This window comes from Pan paniscus, chromosome 8 (genome assembly GCF_029289425.2).
Source record: "Pan paniscus chromosome 8, NHGRI_mPanPan1-v2.0_pri, whole genome shotgun sequence".
Taxonomy (NCBI): domain Eukaryota; kingdom Metazoa; phylum Chordata; class Mammalia; order Primates; family Hominidae; genus Pan; species Pan paniscus.
The window spans coordinates 115,664,775-115,686,553 of NC_073257.2; the positions used below are offsets into that span (position 1 = coordinate 115,664,775).

The window sequence follows — 21,779 nt, forward strand, 5'->3', positions numbered from 1 at the left end:
CTTACCGTGAGTGCTAGATGAATGGGGTCACCAGTTTGAAGGTAAAGAGACTCCGGTGGTATTTCCCTGATCTCTGATGCCCTCCTCCAGCCCTTTCTGCTTTCAGGGAGCTGCTCAGGGCCGCCTGCCAAGCCCATCTAACCCTAACTTCCAACAGCTGTAAGGCCTTTTGGGTTTTTCACCTATAATTTCACACCCTTTCTCATCCTAAGGCTGTTGAGCTTTGTCCCAACACAGATAGCTCAGGTGACTTCAGCTCCCCTTGGCCAAGAGGGAAGAGCATGAGGCCAGGGCAGCAGAGCACCTGGGGAGCTAGTGACAAAAGGAGTCAGATAAGAGATTCTGCAGGTGGCCAGCTCTGAGCCTGGCTCCTGGCAGAAGGAATAGTGTCTCCCCAGGAGTCACAGAACCTGAGGCATGGCTTCTTACTATGTTTATGTTTTTGTTTTTGAGATGGAGTCTTGCTCTGTCGCCCAGGCCGGAGTGTACTGACATGATCCCGGCTCACTGCAATCTCTGCCTCCCGGGTTCAAGTGATTCTCCTGCCTCAGCCTCCCGAGTGGCTGGGATTACAGGCACCTGCCACCACGCCCAGCTAATTTTGGTATTTTAGTAGAGATGGGGTTTCCTCATGTTGGCCAGGCTGGTCTTGAAATCCTGACCTCAAGCGATCCACCCGCCTGGCATGAGGCGCCGTGCGGGGCCGGCTTCTTACTATGGATGGGAGCTACACCCCAGCATCCTCCTGATACCCCAGTGTGCCAGCCCCGGCTGCTTGTGAACGTCCCTCCCTTTGGTCCCTAGGAAGTGTGGGAGCTGGGGGAGCCTGGTGCTGGAGCAGGGAGGGTATACATGGGGCAGTGTGAGGGGCAGGGCTGCAGGGGTCATCTGAAACAGAGGAAGAACTCGGACTTCCTGCTCCAGGCAATAGGGAGCCCCTGAGGCTGCTGAGCAGAGGAGGAACACTGTGAAAGTGGAATTCTAGGAAGACCCATCTGGTCAGTACAGAGGACGGAGAGTGGTGAAAGAAACATCTGTGTGTGGGACAGCCAGCCAGAGGAATCCTGGCACCAGCCCAGGGCGCCGGTGGTGACACTCCGCAGAGAAGGAAGTCTGCCCAGATTTGAGGTGTTTTCTGGCAGGTTCCTGGCTGTGGTCACTCTGTTTCCTCCTGGGGGTCTCTAGCCATCCCCTAGCCTTGCCAGAGACCACTCACAGGTTTTTGAAATTCTCCCCAAAGCTGCCTGACAGTTTTCTCTCTCACACAAACTGCAAGGACTATCCAAAATAGGAGGAGGCCCTGAAGAAGGGGGAAGGGGAAGGAAGGCAAACGGCTTTAACCTTTTCCCGGCTGAACCACACCCCTAGCCCCAATTGTTCTTGATTCTTCTCGTCCTCCAAATGGCCTAGAACTGTGGTACCCCAAGTGCCCTGGCCACTACGGGATCAAATTCAGACTGAAATCTGGGACAAAGAGAGCACTTTTTGGCAAAGACGAAGCCAAAACAGACCCTCAGCGGGCTTGGGCCCAGGCTGCTGCTCAAGGCAAGGAGATTCCAGAGCAGGCCCCCAGTGTGCAACCCTGATGGGCTTCCTGGAAAGGGAAGCCAAGCGGAACACTTCTAAATGACAGTCTAACATCCTTGCCTTTCTCCTTCCCTTCCCCAAGCATCTCCATTCCCCACTTTTTTCTCTATTCCAAATGGGTCAAGGTGCCCATAGGTCTCAGAACCTTCTTCCTCCAAAGTCTTGTCAAAAGGAAAAGCGAAAGAGTAGACTACTGCAGAAGGCTGGGGTCAAGCGGGCAGAGTTCAGCTCCTCCCTGCAGCCTTGCCTGGTTAATATGGAGCCCTGGGGCTGTGAACGAGCACCAGCCTCTTTGGCCTTCCCAGGAAATAAGAGTGGCTGGGCCATCCTAGAACTCAGGAGAGGGCAATGAAAGCATCCTTGAAGACACTGGAAGCCACCATCCAGGCCCTGTGTTGCTGAGTGGAACCCTCAAAGGTCAGGCAGGCCCAGCAAACTCCAGCCAGAAGCACTGCTTGCACCAGGTGACTTGGAGAGTCACCTCCCCACTGCCACCCCTTCCTCCTCCGTTAGAAACTTCCTGGCATGAGAAACCAAGATACATGTGAAACCTCTCTGCAGGTCCAGGCAAGGAGAGTGCTAAGTTCGAACCAGTCTCTAATGTTGCTGCAACTTGCTCCCCAGTCTGCAGATTTCATCTTCGGCTTCACACCCTTTGTTGGCTCTCTGCTGCCTGTGGGACACAAGCCTATTCATGACCTCTGCTCAACTGACCTCTCTAGTCACACGCCCTGCCACCCTTGCTTGTCCGTCCCTGCACACTGCCTGGCCTGCCTGAGGTCTCCACAGGTGTAACCTGCTGTTCCACAGCTCCCTCCTCCCCATCACTCCTGCAGATCGGTCACACTTCTAGAACTATGCTTACCATACTGGACTTAATGATTTGCTTATGAAACTGTTTCCTTCCAAAAGCCTGTGAGCTTCTTGAAAGTCATGTCTGTGCCTCGATATTTCCACTGTCCATCATGGTATCCAACACATACCTGGACCTATGACTAGAATACATTTCCCAGCCTCCCTTGCTGGGAGGTACAATCATGGAACTAAATCCTGACCAGTGGCACATGAGCAGGGTAATGTACCCTTCCCTTTGGCATAACCCACAGAATCTCCCTGCAGTCCTTCATATTCTCTCTTCCTTTGCCTGCTGGCTAGATGTAAAACTCCACGCAGGATGGGGTCACCAGCGGGGGGAGTCTGAGTTTCTGAATGACTGCCTGGAGCAGAGCCCTCTAGTGACTTGTTTAGGTCTGGGACCTGTGCAGAAAATAAATATTATGTTGAGTCACTGAGTTTGTTATACAGCAGTTAGCCTGCCCTGACTCATACAGAGGAGCTCAATCAAGGTCTATTGAAACAAACTAAAAGAGGGAAGGCAATAGAAAATGTAGATTCCTCCTGCGGTTCTATCCTTAGATCCAATCAAGTCAGGCATTACATTCCCTACATGACTCAACTATTGCTGGAACTAAACCATCACTCCTCTCCCACAGCCGTATCTATCAAACCCACATGCACAGTGGTTAGAATGCCATGCTTTCCCCCAGAAGGACTGAGAAGGGTGGAGGACTTGCCAGATGGCCTCTGAAAGTCACTCTAGGTGAATGAGCCACACCTCAAGATCCTGGTTTCACAAGCTTGTAGAAAGCACACAGAGACACAAAGCTGAATTGTAGGGAGGAGTCTCCTCCTTGCCACAGGGACATCAGCATGCCCGACACATGACCCTCAAGCTCAGAGGAACCAACGATGGGAACCCACCGCCTCTCTGAAGCAGCCCACGCCATTCCTGGGCAGCCTCTGGGAAGTGCTGCAACAGGGCTCCTCACAAAGCCCAAGTTCACCAGATCAGATCCCCACCCGGTCACGAAGGGCTATGACCTAACAAGGGAAAGATCACACTGGGACCGAAAGAAGAATAAGAGAGGAATGGAGAAGAGGGACTTCAAACATATCCTCCCAATGTTCCATGCCGGTGCTACTCAAGGCAGACTGTGGCACTGACATCATCTCAGAGCTTGATGGAAAAGCACAATCTCAAACCCCAGGCGGACCTGCTGAATCAGAATCTTTTAGCAAGATTGCTAAGTAGTTCATGTGCACATGAAAATTTGAGAAGCCCTCATTGTTCTCTGCCATAAAGATTTCATCTAATCCTTAACAAGTGGATCCCAATAGTAAATCTAGCCCACAGGCAAAGATGGGCACACAAGAGGAGGAATGGGAGCTAAATAAAACTTGCCTTTAAAGCGGAGGAGGAGGACAGCAGGCCTCTCTCTCCCATTCCTTCATAACCAGCGGCAGCTCACTATGCATTCATTTATTCATTCAACAATGATTTCCCAAGCACACACTATATGGCAGGTACTGTTCTAGGCATCGGGAAAACAGAAGCTATGGAGCAGGCAAGATCCTGCTCTCTGAAAGCTCACATTCTGGGGAGAAGGGGAGGGAGGTGGGGAATGACATAGTAAACAACAGTTAAGAAGACAATGGGCTGGGCATGGTGGCTCATCCCTGTAATCCCAGACTTTGGGAGGCTGAGGTGGGAGGATGGCTTGAGCCCAGGAGTTCAGCCTGGGCAACACTGGGAGACTCCATCTCTCCAAAAAAAAAAAAAAATAATAATAATAATAATAACAGGTTGTAATAAGTGTTTTGAAGACAGTAGAATGTGACAAAGTGACCAAGAGTACATGAAATGAATGCATGGCTAGGGGGGGCTCTCTGATTCTATGAGAGGTGCCATGTGAGCTGAGGCTGAGTGCCCAGGAGTCAGCTCCTTGGGGACCTGAGGGAAGGGACTGCAGGCAGAGGGAACAGCAAGGACAAAGGCCTGGTGGCAGCACTGCGCTTGGTGCCCAAGGAGCAGGTGAAGCGAGCGAGCTGGGGTGCTGAGAACAAGTGACAGGAGGGTGACAGAGATGGGTCTGGAAGGGCAGGCAGGGCCATCACCCAGGGCCTGGGGGCAGGCAAGGAGTTTGGAGTTCATTCCAAAAAGAAAGGGAGTCTTCAGAAAGGTTCAAGGCCATGGTCTGCTAGGATAGGGTTTATGTTTTAGGAGGGCTGATTCGTGGGAAGACTGGATTATGGAGGAGGTGACCGTGAGAATGTGGAGACCCCTGAGGAGGCTGTCTCAGTTGCCCAGGTGACAGGTTGATGCGGGGCTGGACCACGGTGGGGGCAGAGTCGATGCAGAGGAAGAGGGCAGATCTGGGCTGTCTCTGGGGGGATGTCTGAGAAGATGAGCTGAGGACGAGCTGACTTGCTATTGGGCTGGATATGGGACATGACTGGCCAGGTATGGGGTGGTCCCAACCGGGTTTGAATCCCTTTTGGCATCTTAGATGCACATGGCAGCTGACCCAGGCACAGGTGTGCCCCGTACAGGTCTGAAGGTGTCAAAGCTGGCATCTGCTGCTTGGATGGCTTCCTCCCTGGTCACTGAGGTCACGCATTTATTTTGCCCATAGACGTCTCCTATAACTTCTTTTTGGAATCTCCTTAAGCCAAGGACTTCCCAGTGTTCCTTCACAGTGGGAAAAGGGGAGAACAAGGTGGAGCCCAGATGGAAAAAGAGAGGAATCCCTAGAGCTAAAAATAAACCTCGGGCAGTGTTGCCAGGGAAGCCTTGTAAAGCAGCCCCCGCAGTGAGGCGAGCCGCCCGGGGCAGCCTGTGCTTCCCAGGCTCTGCTGCCAGCCCTTCTAATGAGGCTCTCCTTGGGGGAAAAACTGCCTCCTGCCAGGGACCTGGGAATGCAACAGGAAAAGTCCCCCCGCAAAGCTTGCTGTCTTCCAAGCCCACCCTGGTGCCCAGCTGCAGGCTACTTCTCCAGGTGGCAGCCCAGCTGCTGACCCAGGTGATGGGCTCCTTTCAAACAGGGGAGCTGCCCACCTGGAATGAGGTGCAGGAGGAGGAGGAAGTGCAGGGAGAGAAGACGCTGGCTGCTCGGGGGTTGCTGGGGCACCTGTGTGCAGGCCTGCCCTTTTCCAGGTCCCGCCCTCCCTGGACTCCAGACCCCAAGAGGTCACAGAAGCAGGGGTCGCCCAAGCCTCTGTGCATGCCCAAGGCGGTCCTGTCCCACACCTTGCCCATGTGGATGCCCGTGCCTGGAGCGCCTTCCCAGCCTTCCTGAACCCCAGCCCTTCTCCACCTCCAGTTCCACTCCTACACACAGACCCAAGGCAGGAGGAAGGGAATGTAGCATTGACCAGACACCTCTTCTATCTGCACCATTTTATTTATTTAAAAAAGACATATCTGAAGCAAATGTGGCAAAATATTCACATGTGTTAAATCTGGGCAGTCGGTCCTCTCATGCCTGTGATATCATTTTCTATAGGATTGAAAACATTCCTAATTAAAAATAAACACTGGAGAGAAGCTGCAGCACAGAGAAGCACTGGCAGCGGCTGGCTGGAGGGCAGGACAGTCCCAGTAAAAACTCGGGGGGTGCAGTGAGGAGGCAGGAGGATGGGTCTGCTGGGGTGGAGGAGGAAGAAGAGGAAAAGAAAGGGGAGGAGGAGGAGAAGTAAGAAGGAGGAAGGAAGGGGAGAAGGGGGAAAAGGAGAAGAAGGGAGTGGGGAGGATGTGGGGAGGGGTCCAGATGGCAGCTGGGTTTGGAACACACTGAGGTGGAGGCACACGTGTGGCTTACACGCAGAGACACCTGGGAGCGGCAGCCTACTAGGCGTGTCTGCTTAGACGGGTAACCAGTCTGCAGGTCAGCTTGGGTTGCATCTGTCTCCAGCCCCTCAGCCCCACTCTGAACACCAACACTTGCCCTTAGCAGGTGCTCAACAAATGTGATCAGGTGCTCACCCCCAACCCTTCCTTCCAGTTGATGGCAAAGGCTTGGACCAGAGAAAACGGCTGTTCACTGATAGAAGATATTCAAGGGCCAGCAAAGCCCTGCCCCAAGCCTGTTCCTGACACCTACCTGACCTGGATCGCTGACAGCTTGGGGGCCAGCCTGTCCCTACAAGAGCCACTCCCTTTCCTGGGCACCTGCCCACTGCTCAGCTATTTCTAGCAGGAACAGCAATGGGGCAGGTGTGGCCTTAGAGGAACAGCTAGCATGGGGGTGGGCAGGGATTAGGCAATGGAACAGACAGATGAGACCCGGGGACCCTCTGTCCAGTCAGATAAGGGGAAGAGCTGGCCCAAGACTCCTGCCCTCCGTGCCCCTAACCCCACCCACAGGGACTCTGAACCCCACTCTCCGGGGGTAGCCTGAGTGAGGGCTGAGGCCACTGCCAGCCCCTTGTACTCATAGGGCCCCCGGGCACAGCATGGCCCAGGGAAGGGAGGAAGCAGTCACCGCTCTTCTGGGAGGGGGACAGAGCAATGGCTGGCCATCACAGCTGCCCACAGGAGGCAGGACAGCCTCCCCATCAGGTGCCAAGACTGCCGCCTGATTCCAAAAGGCGCGTGTGTACATGAGCCACTCTCGGGAAAGCTGCCTCCCCTTCCCCACAGTCTCCTGAGGAGGGGAAGCAGGTTTCCTCCCCTGCAAGGGCTTCTGCCTTCACTAATCCCAGCCGGAGACTCCCGTGCAGACCAGAGCAGGCTTCCACCTGCCCTTCTCCCAGACTTCTGCTTGGGATGCGGCCGCATCCTGGGATGAGACATGCGGATGAGACTGGCAAAGACAGAATCAGGGCGAGAGAAAAAGCCTCCGGGGAGGCTGACATAAGAGTGTAGACGGAGGCTCAGGGAAAGGTCACAGGAACAAACAGAGCCACAGACAGAGATGGGCTCAGAGACCTCAGACAGACACGGAGAGAGAAATAGAGAAACTGAGGAAAGAGAGACAGAGAGAGAACACCACAGGGAGAATCCAAGACTCCTGAGCAGAGCGAGGAAACGAACATACAGAAACTGACCATTTCTCTCTATGCCCAGCCCCCACCTGCCCCTTCTGCTCTGTAGCTGAAGCCTTCTTGGCAAGGAAGGGAAAGGACTCCTCTCCTCTTTGAGGTGTGGGGCCTCCCAGGCTGGCTCTGCAGCACATCAAAGTGGCAGCAGAGAGGAACGGCTTAGCGCATGGATTCCAGCACCAGACTGCCCAGTCTGAATCCTGGCTCCTCCACCTACCTGTGGTGAGACCTTGACATCCTATGTGACCTGAGTACCCTCATCTCTTTTTTTTAAAAAAAGGGGGAATGTTGGGGGGCTGTGGCTTGCACCTTTAATCCCAGCTACTAAGGAGGCTAATGGAGGAGGATCACTTAAGGCCAAGAGTTCAAGACCAGTCCAGGCAACATAGCGAGACCCCCCATCTCTACAAAAAATTTAAAAATTAGTCCAGCACAGTGGTGCACACTTGTACTCCCAGCTACTCAGGAAGCTGAGCTGAGAGGATTGCTTGAACCCAGGGGTGAGGCTGCAATGAGCTATGATTGTACCACTGCACGCCAGCCTTGTGACACAGTGAGACCTCTTAAAAAATAAATATAAAATAAAAATAAATTTTGAAAAATGAGGGAGAGTGGTGGTGCCTACATCCCAGGGTGGGCTGTAAGCAGTTCAGGGGTGATCATGGAAAGGACATGGGACAGGGCCTGACACAAAGCATGTGCCAACACTGGTTCCTACGGAGAGTCTCCCCAGCCTGAGGGGTGACCACTGCTCCCCAACCTCCCCTGCCTCAAGAGGAGCAAGTCAGGTTTGTCCCTAGGCTCTTTCCTTCCTTCTTGCCCTTCCTGAGCTGAGGAGAAAGTGCAGAGGTGAGAGAAGCCCTTGGCCGCTGGGACTGAGGTCACCTGCAGGCATCACCAGCAGCTGTGACAGGGAGTTCCTCAGGCCCTAGGGTCTCCTTATCCCAACACTCCACAGTTCTGTCCAGCTTTGCAACCAATTCACTTATCAAGCCTGTCTGAACTCCAGACACAGGGAACCAGCCCTAGACAGTCAGATTCAGGAGGCTGCTGGGGAACAGGAATCTGGATGCATTTTTAATCTGGCTCGCAGGTGAGCCCAGATCACAGGTGATTCTGTCACCCATCCAGGGCACAGGCCCATGGCTCCAGCCCGCACCCTGGTTCTTGACTACACAGCCAAGAAACCCAGGTATTCCAAACTGTCCCAACTGCCAGACTCAGGCAGCAGCAGACTTTTCTCAATATGCACCAAATATATATATAAAGCAATGGATAGAGTCTCCCATTTTGGAGTCCTCCTACACAGTTTTCTTAAAACATTGGCACTTTGCCAGACTGCCTGGCCCAGTCTCTTCTGTCTTGGTCCCCACCCTGTTGCACTGCTGGATGGAGTGGGGGCAGGCACACACAGAGGGGTTTCCCTCCACCCTCCCACTGGGGATTCCTCCTCAAAGGTTCCAAGATGAGCAGTGAAGCCCTGGGAAACCCAGAAAAAAAACGAGCCTGTCTCCCTGGGGAGCAAGGCAGGCTGGCCTCCGCCAGGGCTGCCCTCGGGAGGTGCAGCTGGGACTGTCTCAGCAGGAAGAATGGCCCCGGCTTGTCACCACCCAAAGACCCTCTGCCAGCATCTTAGCTCCAGCCCAAACACCAGCCTCATGCTTCCTGTTTGGCAAAAAACAAACAAACAAACAAAATCTTTCTGAACAAGGTATATCTAAATGGACCACATTCCTGGGCTCTTCCCGAGCCCCCCAGCCAGCACTGAGCACAAGACTGCCAGGGTGGATGAACCGGCCACTTCGTTTACTGAGCACCAGATCCAAGGCTCCATAATTAGCAGATAGAGCCAAACCCTGGTGGCTTTGGGGTCTGTCTCCTCACCAGCCCCAAAGCATTGATTTACTGCAGCTTGGAGGTACCCAAGACCCTTCTGTGGCTGGGAAAAATGTTCCCCTAATCCAGGCTGGGCATGCATTGTGTTCACAGGGAGGATCAGAGCCCCTTCCCCTCTCCAGGGATGCCAGAGGCAGCACCAACAATCTCATAATAATAATGCTTCACTGCTGCTCCAGGCATGATGGCAAGGCTTTCCTGAGGCTCATCTTCACATCCCACAACAGCTCTATGGGACAGGCTCTGCGAGTACAGCCATTTTGCAGATGGGAAGGTGGAGACTCCTGGAGGGTAACTCAGGTTCACACAGCTGGTAAAGGGGCAGGCCAAGGCGCAAACCCAAATAAGTCTGGCTGATAACACAGCCTGAACCTTCCATCTCTGGGAGATGCTGCCCTACTTGGAAAGTCCTGAATTTGGCACCAGGACTCCCACAAGTCCTTTGGAGAGCCTGATGTCATCCATCTGTGGAGGTCTCTGGGAGATCTAAAATCTTTTTTCCTTGGCTTCAGCTAAATTGAGGGTATAAAGGAAAAAGCTCCAATATCCCAACTACTCCCACAATGTTCCAATCTAAACTAGTGTCCCTGAGGCCGGGTGCGGTGGCTCACGCCTGTAATCCCAGCACTTTGGGAGGCCAAGACGGGCGGATCACTTGAGGTCAGGAGCTCGAGACCAGCCTGGCCAACATGGAGAAACCCCGTCTCTACTAAAAATACAAAAATTATCTGGGCATGGTGGCAGGCACCTGTAATCCCAGCTACTCTAATCCCAGCTACTCGGGAGGCTGAGGCAGGAGAATCGCTTGAACCCGGGAGGCGGAGCTTGCAGTGAGCTGAGATCACACCACTGCACTCCAGCCTGGGCGTCAGAGCAAGACTCTGCCTCAAAAAATAAAATAAAATAAACTAGTGTCCCTGAGACACAGGGATGGCAGCACCTGAAATCATCAGGAAGCTGAGGTCCAGCCTGGGGCGGGGGCTGCTGATGAGGGAATCAATGCAGCTCACATCTCCCGGTCACCACACTAGTGGCAGATTGCCTCCCAGAGGGACGAATAACTCTATCTTCCCTCAGAAAAGCCCACAGCTCAGGCTCCCATAGCTTACCAGACTGCCCTACATGCCTCATTCCAAAAGAGTCAAAAACAAAACCAGCTGCTGCCATCGTCAGTGGGGGAGGATGGGGGGGGTAGAAGGACCAGGATGTCAAGACCTTCAGGCCCCAGATCGAAGCTGCCCCCACAAGCCGAAGGGAATGCCCACAGCATGCAGGCATGATGCGGTGGTCTACATCCCGGGCTGCCCACTTAGTGCGGCAACACCCGTTCTGTGCATTCCACCCTCATGCTCTGCCAGCTGAGGGCTCTTTCACCCAGGATGACTCTGGATTTTCCCCTTAGGGTCCCCAGCACCATGCATGGAGTCAGGCACGTAGCTAGTGCTCCTCCAGAGGTGCCAGGAGGCACTTGAAATCCCCTCCAGCAGGAAGAGAGTGACCTGGTCACACCTGAAGCTTCACAGGGTGTGTATACGTACACACACACACACACACGCACACACAACACTCACCTGGCCACCACCAAAGATCCCCCTTCCCTTCATTCTCCAGTTTGGAGGGGGGCACTGTCACCCAACACACTTTCCAGACAACTTTCCTGTTGGTTATCCAAAGAGGGGTAAGATGAGGGCCCAGTAGGGGCAGAGCTGAATTTTCTAAGTCGGACCTTTGGGCCTAGGAGCAGAGGAGGAAGGAGGTGGCAGAGGCAGCAACTGCATTCCAACGCCTCCCTGACGTGACACCCAAACACACCCTGACATGACACTGGTGTGCAGCTCTGAACAGTCATGCAGGTGGTGTGAGCCGACTCTGACACTGCCCCTGGCAAAGCTGGGGTTTATTATTCAACAATGAGAGAGGCAGGTGACGGTGTGCAGGAGATGTGGGCTGAGCTCCAGGAAGCAGCTGAGCCTGGGAGGGAGCCACCAGCGACCTTTCTGGGATCCAGAGAGAAGTCTTCAGCTCTTTGCAAAGGCAGCTTCTCTCTAGGCAGAGTGAATGGTTCCCCACCCCTCCCTCCAGGCACACTCTCAGTGAGGCAACAGAAGCTTCCTGCCCTCATCAGCCAAAAACAGAAAGAGGACTTTCTTTTTTTTTTTTTTTTTTGAGATGGAGTCTCGCTGTGTCGCCCAGGCTGGAGAGCAGTGGTGCGATCTCGGCTCACTGCAAGCTCCGCCTCCCGAGTTCACACCATTCTCCTGCCTCAGCCTCCCGAGTAGCTGGGAATACAGGCGCCCGCCATCACCCCTGGCTAATTTTTTTGTATTTTTAGTAGAGGCGGGGTTTCACGTGTTAGCCAGGATGGTCTCGATCTCCTGACCTCGTGATCCGCCCGCCTCGGCCTCCCAAAGTGCTGGGATTACAGGCGTGAGCCACCGCGCCAGGCCCAGAAAGAGGACTTCTGAGTGGAAGGCTAGGAACTCAGATTGGAGTGAGCTAGAAGCGAGAGTACCAGAGTTCTAGTCCTGCTGTCACTTGCTGTGATCTTGGACAAATCACTCCCTGCTTGGGACCTCATTTCCTTGTCTGTCAAATAAGGGAAATGGGCAAGATCAGATGGCGGCCAGTTAGTTTCATCTCAAGGTGCCATTGCCAGCTGATAGGTAGTGACTTCCTAAAGATACTCGGTTTTGTTTTTTAGAAAGACTCTGAGACCATGTCTGAGCTTGTAATCAACTAACAATGCTTGCCATGGGTACAGGACAGGAGAATGCCATGATCAATTAGTGATGTCTGCTGTAGGCATGAGTGGGAGATAGCAACATGAGTGCCAGATACTTGTCATCCTGCTAGATATCTCTAAGGGCTTCCTGGTTGGAAAACTTATAATTCCACCACTGATTTCCCAGCGGACATCGTTAACATCAGTTGACAAACATGTACCTCCCATATTGTGCTATTTGCACACAGCTGATTTCTCTCCCTGAAAGGGACATTCTCAGCCCTGCTGGACAGTCACTGGGGGAGCAGTGATGCCCCCAAGGCTCCTAGCACTCACACTCACAAGACGTCACCCAGAAATTTACAGCCAATGAACAGTGCCAAGGATTGACACCCAGAGGACATTCCAGCTTCTTACAATTTTCCCCAGTTTACAAAAGAGCTTCCCCCGCTGTATGAAAATCCCACAATGACCCCATGGAGAGGCTGGGGGTGCAGCAAAGGGTGGAGATGGCTTTTGATTTTCTACTGCACAAATGAGGGTCTGATCTGACAGGGCCTTGAGTCCATTAGGAATAGGATTTGGCCAAACACCCTGTGAACACCGTGAATACCCTGGGCCTGGATCAAATGCACACAACCATCCAAAATGAGGCTCACAGAGCGAGTCCTCAACTGTATAGGAAAGGTGTGATTTCCCACGCACACCCACAGCACGGTGCATATCTGACAACTCCCAGCGGCTTCAGTGTCACACAAGTTCCCCAGCTCTCTTGATGTCCACAGGCTCTGGCTGGGTGGAAAGTTCTCCTGAGGGCAGGCCCCGAGGCGGTGGTTCTCAGGGCCTGAGCTCAGCCCTCTGGGTCTTATTTCCCTTTATGCATAGATGTGCAGAGACCTCTCCTAGATGCTCTATCCCCGCTGCCACCACCTTCCTTCCGTACCTCTCTCCATCTGTTTGGAACCAGGTCCCGAGTTGCTGTGGACCTGAGAGGCCCCCACAAGCACAAGGGTCTTACTAAACCCACAAGGTTGGGAAACTGCACGAGAAGTTGCAAACTCCATCTGCTTAAAGGGGAAAAAAGATCAACCCAAACTCTTCCCAACACCCTCCAGCCGGACCCAGGTAACCCCAGGATTCAAACTCAATGGTAACTGGCTTTCCCATCCTGAGCCTGCCCAGAGGTGCCAGTTCACCCTGGTCTTCCTCTCCCAATATTCCACAACTCCCTCACCTGCTAACAGGATCTGCCAAAGGGGAACTCAGGAGAGGCAGGAGGAAGCTGGAGTTCATACTCAGGCCACAGGCACAAGTTGAAAGGGGCGCTGGAGCCCAGCCAGCTCCCAGGTGGAGCGGAGCCAGCCAGGGAATCCCCAAGAGCCGATGGAAGCCCCACAAGGCTCCCCTGGAATCAGGAATCAAAGATGCCTCTTTCCAGGAGCAAGGAAAAGCTGTCAACTAATAATTACTTTTTAAAAAACAATGTTTTCCTAACAGCATTGTTGGAAGGGAAATGGGTTTGTAGTTAAACTTTGAAGGTGAAAAGCATTTATCTAGAAAACCTTTAACACTGCCTTCTGCCTCTCTCCCCTGGAGGCAGGCCGAGCTATTTGGTGAAAGTGATGTCTACATTAACGGGGCACAGGAAGAAACTTCTGTCTCTAGATGGAGTGGGGCTCTCTGGCTTTTTGGAGTTTTAAGCTTCTGAGGGCCTAATTGGTGACATTTCAGCTTACCTGTCTGGCGTCTCTGTGCCAGTCCTATCCTAAGGGCTTTCTTTATATGGACTGTGTCATTTTATTTTTCCTGTTACCCAGTGAGGCAGTTATTACTATACACCCATTATACAGATGAGAAATCAAGCACAGAGAGGTTAAATCACTCATCAAAGCTTAGACAGTAAGTGCTGGGGCTGGTCTTGAAACCCAAGCGCCCTGGCCCTGGAGCGCATGCCCTTAGCCACTGTGCCCCAGCAACACACAACTCTGAGTACAGTTTCGTCATGACACAAGAACCCCCACCCAACTGCTTCCTGCCTCAATATGTAGTTTGCAGATTTTGAGTAATATCTGAATACAAGATTCCAGTTGGACAAGATAATTTGGACAGGTCCCTGGGGTTGGTTGTAATGGGATCTAACCAGTTTACATTCCACAGGAATGATCTAGAATGATGGTCCAGGAAATATGAGGTAATGTGATTTTTATAATGAGTTTCATGTCCTCCTTGTTAGACATGTTCTTATGTTTACTTTTTTCACCTGTGCTTTCTGTCCCATTATACCATAATGACCAGGAAAGACATATTTTATTTTTGACTTCCCACCAACCCTAGCTCCCCCCATAGGTGACTCTTTAACTATTCAATATTAATGTTGCAAATAATATATGAATGCATTCTCCTTTTCTAAAAGAGTAAAACATTAAGATAAGGTTCCCCCTTTATCAAGCCCTTCCTCCTACTGATATCCCTAACCCCCATCTAGAGATGAGTCGGATACCAATCTGGAGTACAGCCTTCTAGATTAAAAAACATTTACATTCATATGCTGGATATGTACCTGCAAAATATAAATCTTGTTGGGTTTTTTTAATATAATTATTATCATACTATAAGTACTGTTTTGAAACTTGCATTGTTTGTTCAGAATGTTTCTTGGAGATCCACCCATGGATCAGTCTCATTTGCTTTGATTGCTGTACTAAGTGCTGTGAGAATATCACAGTTGACTTAGCAACTCTGTATGGATGGTCTTTTAGGCTGTTTCCCATTTTTGCCATTGCAAACAACATGAGGTTGTCTGTGCCTGCCTGGGACCAGTGAATGACCTCAGTCAAGGCTGATGTTCTCCTCTGTCTAGGGCATGTGAGCATTCACAATGACCCATGCTCAGCACATTCTGGAGCTGGCACTGCCACACCAGGTGTGCTGGAGCTCTCTGCAATCCTTGGTACAAGATCATTCTTAGAACTTAGCAGGTTACCTCCCCAGGCTGTGGCCTCATGGCTTTAGTCTAGGGTCAGTAATCTCGAACAAATTCCCTCAATGATTAAAAGGCAGAGTGACTGTGGAAGAGACATTTCCTCCTCTTTTCTGCTTTCAGGTTGGTTCTTGGCACACACTGGGATCACCCCAGGTTGATCTCAGCTGAGGCCTGCTTTGGATATTAAACCAAATGAAAGCTTATATAAATTTAATGAGTAGAAAAATTAACACAGTTTGTTACCTGCAAAGTGAGGCACTTGGAATAAGAACTCCTCTAACTCTAAAAATGCAATGATCCCATAAAGCTCCGTAAGTGACATCAGTACACACCCACACCCATATACACATTCATTCCAAGGCTGGTTGTTAGTGATTCAGGAATTATAATTTTTCCATCCATCATGAGGTGGGCTGTTGGGGAGCTGGAAAGTGAGTGTGACCCCAGGGTGGGGTGCATGGGTGGAGAGTCTGGAGAGATGAATAAGGAATAGAGAGAAAAGCTTGTCAAAATAGGTTAAGTCCTTCAGAGTCAATGAGCAAACCTGAACAACCCTCTTAACTCTATCTTCCAAGCGGTGCAGGGGAAAATAAAGGGCCTCTCCCAGTTCTGATCAAATATTGACCCTGTGCACTCGCTGGCCAGAGTTCAGACTAAAGCACTAGCAGCATGGTGGAGTCGGTGTTTGCAGAGCAATTACTGTAGCCCAGCGCTTTGTAGGTCAGGTTGTGAAACAACCATCCATGGAGCCAGGGCTTCAGAGAGTCTTCCGGCCCCTCCTCAGTGGGACCAGGAAGGAGCTGTGCAAGGAAATAGACAAAGGCTGGAAACGTCGTCCAGCCACCGGTGAGAAAGCAACTGAAAAGGGCATCTGCCGCCCCTCCTCCCACCTCAACTGCACCTCCAAGCAACCCAGGCCCTTAATCACAAAATGGGCCTCGACGTTAGGCCCTGTCCTGGTCAGCTTCCCCTGGGACAGGTCCTTTTCCTGGTCAGATAGGGCTGAGTGGTGAGTTATTTTTAGAAGAAACCAATTTCCACTTGGAGACTAAGAGCCTCACCTCTTCCCTGTTCTTAACTTGACATCTGAAAGGCTCTTAGAAGCCCTCTCGGGAACCTGACCTGGTTTCCTGAAGAAGTGTTTGGAATAGCCACTGAGCTGAAATGCCCTAAGGATGGGCAAACTGTGCAGGAGAATAATCTCCCTCTTCTTGCCAGGGCCCTAGAAGATTTCAGGGGGCAACTCAGGAAGGGGCTGGGAGGTGACAGATCACTGTAGGGTGGCCAGAAAGCCAGCTCAAGCCTATTGTGTGTTCAAAGTTGTCTAAGCTACCAGTCTAATAGAATTTTCTGTGATAATAGAAATGTTCCATATCTGCCCAATACACAACCACTAGCCACGGCCGCCACTGAGTACTTGTGATCTAGCAAGTGCAACCAAGGAACTAAACATTTACTTTTATTTCATTTAATTTTTAAAATTTAATTTCAAAAATTTTTAATTAACTTTAATTTAAATAGCCACATGTGGCTAGTGGCCACCACGTTGGACAGTACAGCTTTAAAGCCTCCGTACCTGGGGGTTCTGAGTGGGCAGCCCCTGCATGTGAATCTGGGTCTGAAGGCTCATGGCAGGAGATATGGGGAGAGAAGAAGGTCTGGAGAAGAGCAGAGGGTGTTATCCTGGTGCTCATGGATGGATTTCAGGCAGGGTATGAATAACCAAAAAGGTTACTAGAATTACAGGTGCACATTCATGCACCTGTCTGGGGAGAGAGTCTTTGGCTTTCATTAGAAGCATAAAAGAGTCTCTCATCTCAAAAGTAAAATAAGATAAAATAACTCACTGATATGTCAGATAAAACTTACTTCTTCAGGAAGCCTGCCCTGATCCCAGAGTATAAGGTTTCCCTTATAATATGTCTATGGCACCTTCCTTTGTTACATCTGGAATGGTGTAAAACAATATTGTTTGTCTTTGTTTTTTAACTAAAATCTGTCTTCCCTCACTAAGCTGTGAGACCCATAAAGGCAGGAACCAGATCTGCTTTGGATCATCAATGTGTCCCAGAGCTGGCACACCGCCTGGATGTACAAGGCAGACACTTAATATTGGAAGGATGGGAGGAAGGAAAGAAGGAAAGGAGGGAGAGAGGGAGAGAGGGAGGGAGGAAAGAAGGAAAGAAGGAAGGAAGGAAGGAAGGAAGGAAGGAAGGAAGGAAGGAAGGAAACCAGAGACATATTTTACCCTGATAAGGATTCTCAAAAAACAACCAAATCCCCCCAAACTAGAGTGTGGGTGTTTGGCTATGTCACCCTAGGCTGCTGTCACTAATTAAGACCATATGGGGGCCGGGTGTGGTGGCTCATGCCTGTAATCCCAACACTTTGGAAGACCAAGGCGGAAGGATCACTTGAGCCCAGGAGTTTGAGACCAGCCTGGGCAACACAGTGGGACCCTGTCTCTACAAAAAATAAAAAATAAAAAATTAGCTAGTCATGGTGGCATGCATCTGTGATCCCAGCTACTTGGGTGGCTCAGGCCGGAAGATCTCTTGAACCTGGGAGGTTGAGGCTTCAGTGAGCCATGATCACACCACTGCACTCCAGCCTGGGCGACACAGCGAGACCCTGTCTCTAAAAACTAAATAAATAAATGTAAAAAAAAAAAAAAGAGAGAGAGAGAACATATGGGCATCTTCTTTGTTCCCTCTCCCAAGAATGCTCTTTCCTTCCTCTTCATCTCATAGCATGTTGCTTGTACCTCAATCTAGTATTTAGTTCATCTACAGTGGACTTACCTGTTTCCAAGTTTGCCTTCCTCACGAGATGTAGACTCCTGGCAGGAAGAGACCTTGTCCTTCTCAAAAGTGTGTTCCTCAGCCTGCGCCACTTCTGCTCTGTACAAAAGCTGCTGCCTGGGGGGCCTCAGCACAGGCCCATCCACTCTTACCCGGAGCCAGCCTGGACTCTCATCTTTCTACTTCCACCCTCGCCTCTCACACTCAGCCAGGCTGGGGCTCCCAGATTTAACAAGTGAAAATACAGGATGCATAATTAAATTTGAATTTCAGATAAACGACAAATAACGTTTTTTAGTGTAAGTATATGCCATGCAATGTTTGGAACATCTTTTTTTTTTTTTTTTTTTTGAGATAGGGTGTTACTCTGTTGCCCAGGCTGGAGTGCAGTGGCGCAATCACAGCTCACTGCAGCCTGGACCTCCCTGGCCTCAAGCAATTATCCCACCTCAGCCTCCTGAGTAGCTGGAACTACAGGCACATGCCACCACACTCGGCTAATTTTTTTTATTTTTTGTAGAGACGGGATCTTGCCACATTGCCCAGGCTGGTCTTGAACTACTGAACTCCAGCAATCCTCCCATCTTGGCCTCTCAAGTTGCTGGGATTATAGGCATAAGCCACCACGCCCAGTGCCCACACTTATTCTTAAAAAAGCATTTGCTGTTTATCTGAAATGTAAATTTAATTGGACATCTCATATTTATCTGGCAACCCTAATCCAAGGCCTCACAGGTAGCAGGTAAGCTGTGAGTGAAGAAGGTGGGTGGTGGGATGGGAAGGGGATGCTGAGATAAATGGCTCTGTTCTGCACGGTCCTAAGGCTTCAGAAAGTGTGGAAAGAGCAGTTACCAGGTGATCGGTGGCGGGGGGGAGGTTCTCTCCATCTCCCCCAACCCTCTGACTTTCCCCATTTCCTGTGAACAGCTCCTCAATGCACCATCAGAGTTCTAAGTACCCTGTCCTTAATGCCATGAGTCACCCCAAAGGGACAAGGAACCTTCTCCAAGGACAAGCCTCAGGCTCTTGGCTCCCTCCTGCTTGCTGTTCTCAGGGCTGGTGTGTGCCTGAGACTGTTCATTTCCAAGGATCTACATGCAGGGCTTCACATGCAGGGCAGTTAGGTCCAGGCAGGAGCTTTGAAGATAATAACCAGAGAAATGTTCTGCTTCAGATCTTAGAATCCGGGAGGGGGTAGGGAGTGTGGGGGTGAGGGGGTGGGGAAGGGCTGTGCTGAAGTGGAAGCTACTGTGGAGAGAAATGGAAAAACCAGAGTGTGGGGTTTCTGTTCAGATGACAGAGCACCCTTCAAGTGCTTCCTGGCCTCATGGCTGCAGAGTGTGAAGGGCAGGGTGCAAGTGTCCATCTCCCTGTGTGCTCCCAGAGGGAGAAACAGAGGGTCCATGTGCTGTTCCGAATGAAACTGGATCTGCATGGCCCTCAACTCACGACCAGAGAGGGTCAGGGACCGCTTGGGATCGCTTTGCACGTGGTTCCCGGGCTGTGTGACACAGGTGGGAACCTGAGGCCGCCTCGTGGGTGCCTGGCCTTCAGGAACAAAGGAAAACATCTGAAGAGGGAGACATAAGGGAGGGGAAGTACGGGGAGACCCACGCTGGGGTGCAGGGAACCAACTTGTACAGGGGGGAACCAAGGGTCTATCAAAGGGGTCAAAGGGGTGTCCAGGCCTCCTGTTGTTATCTGAATAGACCCCCAAATGCTGCCCAAGTAGTACCGGGTGTGAACGTATGCTTCACGACCTAAACTGGTTTAGCTCAGCAGTTCTTTTTGTTTTTTTGAGACAGGGTCTCACTCTGTCACCCAGGCTGGAGTGCAGTGGTGCAATCATAGCTCACTGCAGCCACGACCTGCCAGGCTCAAGTGATCGTCCCACCTCAGCCTCCTGAATAGCTGGAACTACAGGCACACCATCACACCTGACTAGTTCTTCACTGGGGGTCCACAGGGGGTCTGTGAACACTTGCCACTGCAAGTAAAATTGTATGTATCTGCTCTTTTCCTGGGGAGAGGGCTTCCATCAGATTCACAGAGGGGTCTGTGGCGCCCAGGAGGCTTAGAACCACGAGTTGGTGAAACCCGGGGAGCAGCTCCTTGGAGGTGGGCCTGGTGAGCCTGGGACTCTCAGGGTCAGCCAAAAAGGAAAGGAGCAAAACATTTCTAAGAGCTGCCCCTGGGCCACACCCCAGCTCCCAGCGGGCTCCCACCCTGCCCCAGAGGACAGCTTCAGAGAGGAGCCTGAGGCCTACCTGGCTCTGAATATGCCGGCAGGGACTGGGCACAGGGAGCTCACCATAGAGTGACGCCAAGTGAGGGAAGCCACAAAGCAACATCAGTGAGTGGGTCTCCAGCCCCTAGACGCCCCCCAGCCATGCAGCCCAACATCCCTGCAACCTGGTAACACTAGGCAACTCACTAGGCAACTAAGTGTTGGGAGAAACGTGGATTCACTCATTCATTCCTCCTAACAACCCTACCGGGCAGGCAATTCGAACCTTCACACTACAGATGAGAAAAGCAAGCCTAGAGAAGTGAAGGAGCCTGTCCGGAGTTACGTGGTGACAGCCAGTAACCGGTCCCAGGCAATGTGCCCCCAGTGCCTAAACTCTAAGCTGCTCTCTTACACAATCTCTCAGGGACTTGAGTTCTGAGGTGCACCAATGACCAGAGATGGAGTTAGCAACTCCCTTTACTCTTCCTCTATAGGATCCGCCATACCAAAATCAGCGACCTGATAAATAAGCAAGGCTTTTCAAAATGAACACCACTAAAATTCATCATGGCAGGTAAAATGGGTTCGTAAAGATGCTATGCTTGGCTCATAAGTTAATTTCCAAAGAACAATTCCAACCCCTTCCCAAACTGCATCTACAGGTCAGCAATGACCCACGTGGACAAGCCTGGCCAAGCTCATGGCCATTGCCAAGCTAGGGCCAGCACACTGCACTAGCTGCTCCCTGCTTGCGTGTCCCCTTTCCACACACAGGGAATGAGTCCTCCAGGCAAGGGAGGTCGTGGTGGGGGAGCAGCATTCCTTTCTCCTGAGATTCTGCAATGCAGGAGGGGGTGGGGGACCATAAGGGAAGAGGGGGAAGAAAAGTTCTGATTTGGAAGTTTCCACTGGCTTTCAGGCCCCCTCCAGCTCATCAATGAGTCCTTTCAGGGTTCCCTCTCCCCAACTGAGTTATCACTTCCTGTCCAGCACACTGCACCCATTGATGGAGTATCAGCAAACCCCACCAGATTACACTGGAATTAAGGAGACTGGACATGAATTGAGGAGGGAAGAGGAAGAAGGCTGGAGAGTAAGGAGTGGCTTTCAATCCCATATTCAATGGGATATTCAATCCCACATTGCTGGATTAAGAAAGGATTTGTAATACAGGAAGCTAGCTCACCCTTGGCTTGTCTCATAGGTAGGGCAATGAGGACAATGAGATAGAATCAGTTATTGGGGGCAAGCAGACGGTACCCAAGATGACCTCTCCAAGATGACTGACAACCAAAGGCCTGCCAAGAAAGGAGTAGACCCTGGCTGTGAGGGTAGAAGTGGGTGTCTCTTTGTGTTTTTATTGGCCTAAACCAGGCTCACAACCCCGAGAGGAATCTAGAACATCTTGGCTCTACCTGAAAGGGCTGCTGCTCAACTCACACTGATTCTCCCTTCTCTAGTACTTGCCTGTGATCCGCAGAGGTGGGCTCCCTAGTGGCCATGTCTGTGCTAAAAGACCCTCAACTCCCAGCCATACTGATTGGTCCAGAGAGGGCATCTGACCCAAGCCAGACCAATCAAAATCGTCCCTGGGATTTTTCAACTTGGAACTGGGAGTCAATTTCCCCTCTGTTGGGAGCCAAAAGATATAAAATTCTAGAGCTGCTGACAGCCATATTC

General features: G+C 51.4%; 1 protein-coding gene across 3 annotated transcripts in view; it reads right to left on the bottom strand.

The window, feature by feature from the left end:
• The window catches only part of SH3PXD2A (SH3 and PX domains 2A), a 261,615-nt gene that overhangs the window by 184,232 nt on the left and 55,604 nt on the right, over window positions 1-21,779 (bottom strand). The gene's annotated exons all lie outside the window — the stretch shown is intronic.